Below are 11,521 nucleotides of genomic sequence, written 5' to 3'. Positions count from 1 at the left end.
TGCTCAAAACACTTATCATGCATCATTACAGAAAGCATCATATTTATATGAATATTTTCCGAAAAATTAAGACATTTGGAAGAGGCAGGAATTAATTGGCTGGTGTCCTACCTTTCATTGCTCACACTTGTACTTAATTCTCTTGCTACATAATCCTCTTGTTGTCCTTCTTCACAATGTTCTTTACTTAGCACTGTCTCTGATTGCTGTCTCTCCACCTATAATTTGCATCATTAAAAAATTAGAAATACTTTATTCAAACATAACAGTAGAATTATGTAGAAAGATATGTTGTTTATATTGGCAAACAAACCAAGAGAAAGTATCATAGGGCAGGAATAGTTATGCTACAAACCAAGCCCATAAAGAGGAAAATATTTGCTTTAAAATGTTTGGAGATGTATTATAAATGAAATGTAACTGAATAAACAAAATACAATGAGTTTTAGGATTGTGGCAGTACCAAAAGATATTAACTGTGCAAGTGAACATTTTCTATTTACAAGAAAGGAATGAGTATCTTAGCATAAGTAATTAAAACTCATGAGGAAAACCTCAGCTATCCACAGAAATAACGTAAGACATTGTCACCATGTGTTGACTTACTGGAATTTTTTTGTATCATTAGAACACATTAACTCTGACTACACTATACTGCTAGTTTTCCAAACATGTCATTGTCTAAAATCCCTTGCTAAACTGCAGAGTTCAATCATATTCTAGCTCAATTATTGATCTAATATGAAAAAAGATGGGGTGGGCTACCCACCACACCAGATGTCCCTACTGCACTGTATTAGTGTCCTGATCTGTCAAATGCACAAATCATGTCTCCACTCATGCTAGAAGATGCTCATGTATGTCATATGGTTGCATAGGCTATGGCCTGGATATCTGACTACAAAGCCATGAGCTGTTTGCTCACCCCTGCTCATTGCTGCCTGGAAGCATCTGGCTGCTTTGCAGGCACTCAAGCTGGTACAGTCTACACTATATAGATTAAAAGCTATCTGTTGCACCAGACATAAATCTTAACTCTTATAACATTAACAAAACATTTTATTCTTAGTAGGCAAAATAAGGTACAGAAATTACAAATATAATGATTGTTGATTCCTCAGAAGAACATACTCTAATATGTCACAATTTATGCCTGAGTCTTCTAGTTATATCCACTATTTGAGATGTAGCATCCTATCATGAATCACTAGTGAGAGGCATTTGATAATGTGATTCTGCATATTTTGAAGATTTCAAATTCTGAGTGTGAAATTGTGTACTATGACAATTATGGTGAGTTTGTGCCATAAGAAAGTACGAGTATTCTGATTTGTACAAGAGGTTGCATTTGCTGATGCATTACAGCATGCTCGCAATCATCTTAGCAGGCTTGGCCAAATGTTTCATTATTTAGAGTTTTCTTAAGTCATGTCGGAAGCTTTGAATTACAGATTTAAAGAAACAAGATGACATGGTAGAAATAGATGCATTTGGTGGTGCAAAGAGCATGGTCAAATGTTTCAATTTTCAGTTTTTTTTTTTTAAATCATGGGAGAGGCTTTGGATCACAAATTAAAAAAAAAAAGAAAGAAAATAGAGTAAAAGTAATGGAACTGAAACAGGCAAATTCACTTACACCATTTACAACACATGTAACAATCCACAAAAAGATGGCATAAAATATGTGCAAAACAGAACAGATCAGTTAGGCAAGTGTCTTCATTTACATTAGGAGTAGTTAAAATGAGATTCTTGAGGGTGCACTGATTAAGGCAACTAGCATGTAAATACATGTCGTGTGTTAAGCCACAGAACTAAGATATTTCCAAATTGGGTCAACCCCCCCCCCACAACCCCACAAGGTAGTAGTTGTTGTATGGTATTCTGCCTTATGGCAGGTCTTGTCATGGGTTAAGCCTCTTCCACTTTTGTCTGTTGATAGTCAGTCTTTTAATTTCTGAATATCTGTCCCCTTTGATATTGTCCACTATTTGATATCTTCTTTTTCCTCTTCCCCTTTTCCCTCCACCATTCCTTCTATTCTTTCCTTCAATAAACTGCCCCTCCTCAAACACTGTCCAATCCAGTTTTCTCTTCCCGGTGACTTTCAGTACGTTTCTTTGTTCTGCTACAGCTCTTCTTCATACTTCTTCATTCCTTAGTCGGTCTTCCCATTTCACTTTTTTCCATTCTTCTCCGTATCCACCACATCTCTTGTGTCTCCAATTTTCTTTCATCTTCCTTCCTCAATGTCCAGGTCTCCACACTATAGAGTGCAGCATTCCAGATGTAACATTTGACAAGTCTTTACCTCAGATCTTGGTGTAGTGATCCACAAAGCAATTTCTGTTTCCTCTTGAATTCTTGTTTTGCCATTACAATTCTTTTCCTAATTTCTGTTGAGCAATACATTTCATCCATTATTACACTTCCCAAGTAAGTGAAACTATTCACTTGCTCTATTTCCTCTCCCCCAATTATCATATGGCATTTTCTCCCCCCTCCTCCAATTGCCATGCTTTGGGTTATCTTCTTGTTAATCTTCATTCCATATTCTTCTAATTTTGTGTTTAGTTCATCTAACATTTGTTCCATCTCTCTTGCACTCTCTGCCATCACCACCATGTTGTCAGCAACTCTTACACACTCCACTCTCCGATCTCCTATACAAATTCCAAACTCTCTTATTATATAATTCAGCTTTCCATATGGCCTTCTGCTGAGTGTTCTATGTTCCTCACACTTTTTGCGTTTTTTTTTTCTTTTCTATAGGTATTAAGATACTTTCTGTAAAGTCCTTTGGCAATTTTTATGTCATGTATATTTGATTACACAATTATCTCTTTAAGGTGGAGGACATGAAAAATAAAAAAAATAAAATAAAATACAATTTAGAAAAGTATGTTCATTTTGTAGTGTACATCTTTCTGAAGCCTTTGATATATAAAACACATATGTTCCAGGAAATGTAAGACATGTTATTTGGTCTTAAGTGTGCCAAAGTACAGTGCCATGCCTCTTCAAACAGCATTCTTCACTCACATGTCACTGTACTTTGCTCTGTGGAATTCAGATGTGTAAATGAAATGGAAGCCATCAAACCTATATTCAGGACAGTGGAAATTAAAATGTCCTACTCTCATTTGGCTGGTTTGACATCCTACCTGCCCTTAAAAAAACCTACAATTAATACTGGGTGGGATTATTTGTAACAGGCAGAATAAGAAACATTCAGAAAATTTAAACTCTTTATTGTCTATTCGCCAATAACTTTCTCTTTTGAGTGGCATAAAATTAAGTATACAAATCATAAAACCAGTAAAGACAAGAGACCAGCAAGACAGTACACATTTCTTCAACCCTTTGGTCCCAGCATCTTTTTCTCTATAATTTTGCTACAGCTTTACATGCCATGATTTCCTTTCTGTGACAGAATCTATTATCTCATCAAATTTCATCAGATGTTTTGGTGCATGAAAAATCAAAATGTCTAATGCTGAAAAAAGCTGTTAATACGAATTGTTCCCAACACTGGTATGGTTTCTTGATTTGATTACATCTATTTTTTCACTGTCTGCTAGATAAAACAAAATAGGTCTTTCTAGTATTATAGCAATTGCAACACAGGCCATATAAGTGAAACTGTTGTGGCATAAATGGTCATTTTTATGTTCCTCATTTATATAAAAGACATGACAGTATATAATTATTCATGAAGCACCACTATCAAATTTAAAAGTTTTATGTTAGGAAATAGTTTCACTTTGCATTCACATGCTCCAGTTCCTCAAGCATGAGATCGAAAAGTAGTAGTACAAAATTTTTGTATAAAATTGGGATACTTATATTCTGCCATATAATTTCTGTGAGTCCCCATTTCTTATGCTTCCTCAGTCTAACAAACAAACTGGTCATCACTAATTCTGTAACTGTTCATGTCATTGACAAAACCTATTCTACGGTTAACTTCACAAACTCTGTCAGAACTACCAGTTCAGTTATTCCACTTTTATTCTCCGGTTAGGAAGTATTATGTGCTTGTACAACATGTTTTCCACTTTGCTCCAAGCACAGAACTTAATCAGCTGCTAATCACAGGCTGTACAGCTGGCTCTAAATAGTGTACTGTTCTGGCAAAAATTTTGTGTAAAAATTTCATTTTCTTGAATACACTGAGAAGATAACATGTAAAGCAGCCACACTGGGACTGTGTCATTAGCCTATGTCCCACATCTGATAAACTAATCCAGTAGTCTCATAGGCCATTAATACATTTGCAAAGCAGACTTACATGAAGGGTCTACAAAATTGCAGCAGACACATTTTATCAGCTTCTATAGTCAATATTAAAATCACCTAAATGGAATTCATAAACATTGGTTCTGGTTGCATTAATGATTACGACTAAAACTCACAATTACAAACAAATATTCATAAAAATATTCCAATTTGTGTTAAAAAGAATCTTGGCATTACCCATGTTTGTGTCACATTCCAAAAATGATGAAGACTTCAGCTTCAACCATGAAGAAGGGGCAGTTGCAAACTTCATCATTGGTGGAACTGAAGTCTCAATAGTTACGCTAATCATTTTATTAATGTGAAAGCTAGATACTTGTTGGCAATAGAGGGAACACCAAGAAAATGCTCTACATGGACTAAGACTCCTCTGATAGGGTCCTCTGCTGACTATCATTGTTCTTTGCAGCAGAGTCAGGGCAGCTTGCAGATCTCCTTGAAAATCCACTACACATCTTCCACATAATTATACAGCTAATGCAACAGCATTTAGCATTTTATGGGGCCAGTTTTTGATCTATTCTTGCTCCATTCAATACCGTATTTACTCAAATCTAAGCCGCACTCGAATCTAAGCCGCACCTGAAAAATGAGACTCGAAATCAAGGAAAAAAAAATTTTTCCGAATCTAAGCCGCACCTGAAATTTACTCGAATCTAAGCCGCACCTGAAATTTGAGCCTCGAAATTCCAAGGGAGAGAAAAGTTTTAGGCTGCACATCCAAATCGGAACAAAGTTGGTCCACTGTAATATGAGACACAATTTAGGTCGAATGAATGACGATACAGCTACAGTAGTTTGGTTCGAGCCTTAAGCTTAGCAGTTAAGCTTTACCATGTAGCCATTGCTATGCGTCAGGTGCTCTGTCCATATTTTTACGGGTACCATTCCTTTTTCACCTGCTTCGTCTGGTTTGAATTGATTGCTTATTTTTCTTTGATCTGGTAAGTGCCGTTCTCTTTGTTATAGATGTAGCTGAAAATGCATAACTGTACTGTGTCATGCATTGTTTGTCGCATTCTGATAGTGAGTGTTTACGACCTGTCGCCGCTCAGGGCATGGCTTGTTTTTGTGCACGCTACAGCCGCTTTAAAAAAAAAAAAAAAAAAAAAAAATATATATATATATATATATATATATATATATATATATATATATATATATATATAAAATAAAAGAGGAATCGTCTCATTACTGAAACAATGGCAAGAGACTGCTTGCTATTTGCTATTACTTACACTGCTGCTTTCTTTGATAATGATCAACAAGAACCAAATAATAGACTGCGTATGATAGAAGATGTTCTGAACGAGAGTTTAGCGAAAATTTTTCTCCGGTTGAAAATCTTTGCAGACGCCTCTTTGGTACCTAGTACATTACATTCTGCACAGAAATTAGTCATCTTAGATTTAAAAATCTTGTCAATTGCCGTGCTTCATTTCTGACTGTATCACTATTAGGCATAAGAGCAATACGAATATAAACATGACATGATATGTATATTATTCCGCTTTTGCTGTTGTCTCACTCTAGTTTTGTAGTTTATTAGGCAGACAGGATTTAAATGAGATAGCAGCAAACACGAAAGAATACATGGCAAAATGTTTATATTCGTACGGTATTATTCTTATGGTGAAAAGAATACTGCATGCGAGTCACAATTCATAAAAGCTCTTATTAGCAACGATCTCTTGTCACAGGTAGGAAAAAATTCAGAACGTAGAGTTGGCCATATTGACAAACATCCCAAACAATCTTGCCAGTCGGATTTTCGTAGTACATTGAAATGCTGCTACATTCGAAGATGAACAATACGGAATTTGTATTTACTTCGTTGGATAATGTATGAAAATGCAGTGGTCAAAACTCGGGGGCGGTGGAAAAAAGCTCATCTTCCACCTTTTTTTTATTTTTTAAATTTACTGACGCAGAGGTTTTGTCGCCAGTATTTATCTTTGTGCCTGCAAAGCATGCCAGTGTAGCGCTACATAATTCGACGGCAGAAGTTATTTGAGGCGGCACCTACCAACATTTTTCAGAACTTCCGCATACTTTGCACTCGATTCTAAGCCGCAGGCGAGTTTTTAGATTACAAAAACTGGAAAAAAAGTGTGGCTTAGATTCGAGTAAATACAGTAATCTGATGTCCTTTTACCTGTAGCCAAAGAGTATGAAATTCTTATCAGTTAGCTGCAAGTTGAATCTCTGTAGTGTCCCACACCTGCTGTCGATTGTAAGAGAGCACTACTTGCTATAAAAGGGCACATATTTTCTACATACTGGTGAGAAGAACGTGGCATTGGTGATTCAGTGCTGTGACAAATTATGTTCATTATATGATCAACCCATTTCCAGTAGCCATTCTGATGTTCAAACATGGATAAGAGGCACTACAATACTCAGTTTGTCTAACTGAGAAACAATATGCATGGCTGTCTTTAAGGATTGCTCAGTCTGAGAGCATAAGTACACCAGGAAGTACTCAAAGGACTGGAGTAACCTAGCACTTCTCACTGAGCCGTGCCTGACATTTATGGAAATTCATTGGAAGTGAAAAATCCTGTAGCAGTTCTGAAGCATCCTGAAGTTAACAGGCTCTCAGTACCTTCCTTTATGAGACACATAGTTGCAGATGTTGACAGGGCAGACTAGAAAGTTCATTACGGCATCTGAATTTTAATGAAACTTGCTTATATTTTCGCAGAATTAAATTCAGTCATCAGTTGCGCACATATTTTGATTTCACTTTACCTGGGTTACCTTCAGAAGTTAGTATTTGTGTATCTGATGTCAATATCTTCTTCCCAAAAGCATAAATGCTATGACACGTCCAAAGATTATGTATCAGCCATAATGTAAATACATGCTGAATGCTACATTCAGTTAATAAAAATATTTTCTCCAATTGTCGCTCTCTTTCAGATGATGCTCTCCTTCCTGTGTATGATACAAACGCTTAATAAAGGTACACCAAAATTTTTTAAATGTTTCTTACAGAGACAATTATGTAGAACTTCACTATATTCCTCCACATGAAGCCGACATTTGTTTCTGTTCTCAAATACAACGTGAGGCACATTCATGGTGAATTGTTTTGTTTTCTGTTTGCTGTCTTTCCACTGATGTTGGCCTCCAGTTTCTGAACAATTAGTCAAAGGCAAATTGGTTGTCTTAGGTAGACATCTACTTACATATCATCAGTATGTCAATCAGCTGATTTGTCAGATAATAATAACGAGCCAAAATCTAATAACTTCACATCAATATTTGTGGTATTTCCACTTCTAAATGTATGTACCACCTTCAACATTGAAAAATGTAAGTTTTAATGAGGGTTTATGTGGCTTTGTTAATCCCTTGCTGCCTGTGGGGGAGACAGAGAACTTTCATATGCTGTTGTAAACTATTTTCCCATATCACGTAGAGAAGATAACAGGCTGTTGAAAACTCCAACATTGCAGATGTAACTGCAGACAGAGGTATCAGTATTGACTTCAGCTGACTGTGTATGATTGCAAATTTTTTCAGAACATCTTTTTGATGACAGAAATATATAATAGAAGTAGCATTAAAGCTTCTGAAGCTGGTAGTATTTATTTATATTCAGCTATTTGTGATCTTCATTTCCTATATTTTATTTCTTGCAATAGATATTCAACAATCTTGACTTCAAGCATCACTTCCGCCAAAGCAGTTTTAATCATTTCTGTGGTGATAACCACAATTTCAGTGCTTCAACTGGCACTTTGTCACAATCATCACAAAATTTTTGGCAGCTAAATGATGCATGACAATTAATGTGGACACACAAGGCATTCACAAGGGAAGGCTTCAGATATAGCCATTCAATGACGTGTACATTTGGCAGGTGGCTTGTGTACAACTCAAAATGGAAGAGTATAAGATATTTTTGTTCAAACTCATTGCCTCCAGGATTTTGAAGAAACCACCCCTAAAGTTCATGATGCGTAATTGCCTCAAAATTGATGGGATGGATAAATAATTGAAAACTGAACTTTTATTATCTCCATATGTGAGGTCTGCAAGTGAATATTTTCCTATAAATTGAGGAAAGGAACTGTTATGAGTGACGCTTATGGGCACATAAGGTAAATGCTGTTCAATGAAAGTGCCGCCAGTGTAGCAACCAATGCTGGGGAGGAGAGAACTGTGCTAAATTCCCAAATACATTCTGTAACTTTTCTCATTAGAATTTTTTTATGTATGAAAACTGGTAGGAACTAAAGAGTTAGTAAGTTATGAATAAGAAATAATTACAAAGTAGGCAACCTACTTTCTCAAACAACTTGGATTAATAAAGAAATAAAATTTTAATCCTGGTTGCTTTACAGTGGCTATTTCACTCAATCGGTTATATGTCCTCACTCTCCATTGAACAACTGTATGTGTGGTGCTTATTGTACAAACATTGGAAGGAAATACAGTCATAGCATCTAATGAATGCAATCTCCGTGCAATTACATTGTTATTTCCAAAGATTTGGTGGAAAAATAACTTGGTTTGCATTTAAAACTATGGGAAACATTACCTGAAAAATCGGTGCTAAAAGTTGGTCATGAATTATGCTGTGAATCATTATTGCATCCATGCAGTTCTATAATTCCCACTAGATTTTCAGGAGCACATTGCAATTCTTAAATCACAAACTGAAGTTCTGTCCCACATCTCACTGTAAACAAGCATTGTGCAGTCAGCTTTCTCTTGTCCCTCGTTATGGATTTGTAGTTTTATTACTCAGAACTGTTTTCACACATGAGACTTAAAATTTTAAATGTTTCATTATTCAGGTCATTTTTGAAATTTATTTGCCTACTTTGTCATTATTGTTTCGTTATTACCTGGTTAGTCCTCCTATTTCTACCTACATTTATACAGAAATATATACAAATAAAAAAAATGCAGAATGCATTTGAGAACTGAACACAGGGTCTCTGCTCCCGAGCCAGATGCCTCAGTCTGCTACACCAGTGGCACTTTCATTGAACAACATGTATCTCTTATGGGTACATAAGTGACAGTTTTAACATTTTGTTCCCTCAATTTCTAGGAAGATATGTGTTTTCAAACCCATATATGATAATCATAAATGATCCACTCTCACTTATTTATCAATCCTGTCAATTTTTAGTTGAATGCACATCATGAAATTTACAGTGGTTTTCTCAAAACTCGAGGGGTGTTGAGCCAAACTTTTTAAAGAGTCTTTCAATTTAGTTTGTACACAAGCAACCTCTCAAATATGAGTCGAATCAGTTAGCCATCTCTGTGGCCTTCTCTTTGTCAGTTGGGTTGAAAATAAAAGAAATTGCTTTAAAACAAAGTGAATCCAATAAACAGTACAGAAAATGACCCTCTACAGCTCCTTCTGGTATTGTGGAAATTAACACATGGCCTACCATCCTGCCCTTCTTCTTGTCAGTGTTTTTCCATGTTCATCTTTCTTTGCTGATTCTATGGACAAACTCATTACTCTTTGTCTTACCACTTCACTTAATTTCCAACATCCTTCAGTAGCACCACATCTCAAATGCTGCAACTCTCTTCTTTTCAGATTTCCATACAGTCCACTACTATACAATGCTGTGCTCCAAATAAACTTTCTCATACCTTATTTCCTTAAATTAAGACATATAAGAGGCGTATTTTGTAAGTAAGTACCATTTTGCCAAACCGCGGCCACAGCGATGCGTCCGGCATACTGCGCATGCACACTGGGTACCTACATCTGTTGTCTATGCACTGACACATTTACAGTCTGATTCTTCCTTGTTTACATTGTGTACTGAGTGTTTAAGATGCCTCCGATAATCGTGAGTCCCGTCGACTGTGAAGTACGGGCTGTTATAATATTTCTTAGTGCTAAAGGCCTAAAGGCAATCGATATTCATAGTGAGATCTGTGCAGTTTACGGAGAAAACATTATGAGTGATGGAATGGTGAGAAAGTGAGTGAGAGCATTTAAAGATGGCCGCACAAATGTGCATGATGAACAATGGAGTGGGCGTCCTTCAGTCGTTAATGAACGTTTGGTGCAGGAAATGGACAGTAAGATGAGAGGAAACAGAGACTTTATGATTTCCTCCTTGCGGGATGACTTTCCTAATGTTTCTCATAGTGTTTTGTATGGCATTGTGATTGAGCACTTGAATTACCAAAAATTGTGTGGATGTTGGGTACTAAAAATGTTGACAGATGTGCACAAAACCAGATGTTTAGACAGTTCATTGACTTTCTTTGAGCAGTTCCACAGTGACAGTGATGATTTCTTAAGCCAAATTGTCATGGGCGAGCCGGCCGAAGTGTACGTGCGGTTAAAGGCGCTGCAGTCTGGAACCGCAAGACCGCTACGGTCGCAGGTTCGAATCCTGCCTCGGGCATGGATGTTTGTGGTGTCCTTAGGTTAGTGCCTCAGAACAAAAGATGTGGCAAGTTGAGCAAGGGCATCATTTTGCTGCAAGACAACTCTCGTCCACATGTGGCGAGTCACACCAAAGATCTCATCACATCTTTTCGATGGGAAACTCTATATCATCCTCCATACAGCCCTGATATTGTGCCCAGTGACTATCATCTGTTCCTGCACTTGAAGAAACACCTGGACAGTCAGCGTCTTAAGGACGATGACGAAGTCGAAACAGTGGTGATGCAGTGGTTTACAAGTCAGGCAGCAGATTTCTATGAGGAAGGTATTCAAAAAGTGGTACAACATTATGACAAGTGCCTCAATATTGAGTTGAGTCCCATAGTGCTCAGAGCCATTTGAACCATTTTGTCATGGGCGATGAAACATGGGTGGCCTACATCACACCATAATCAATGCAACAGTCCATGGAATGGTGCCATTCAGATTCACCCAGAAAAGTGAAGTTTAAGCACACAATTTCTGCCCAGAAAATCATGTGCACAGTTTTTGGGACAGAAAAGGAGTATTGATTGTGGAATTTCTGCCTCATAATGATACAATCAATGCAGAAGCTTACAGTAAGACATTGGACAATCTGCAGTGTTCAATTCAGAACAAAAGATGTGGCAAGTTGAGCAAGGGCATCATTTTGCTGCAAGACAACTCTCGTCCACATGTGGCAAGTCACACCAAAGATCTCATCACATCTTTTCGATGGGAAACTCTATATCATCCTCCATACAGCCCTGATATTGTGCCCAGTGACTATCATCTGTTCCTGCACTTGAAGAAACACCT

Source organism: Schistocerca nitens, chromosome 3, assembly GCF_023898315.1.
Source record: "Schistocerca nitens isolate TAMUIC-IGC-003100 chromosome 3, iqSchNite1.1, whole genome shotgun sequence".
NCBI classification, from domain to species: Eukaryota; Metazoa; Arthropoda; class Insecta; order Orthoptera; family Acrididae; genus Schistocerca; species Schistocerca nitens.
Note: the sequence above shows the minus strand (reverse complement) of the source record.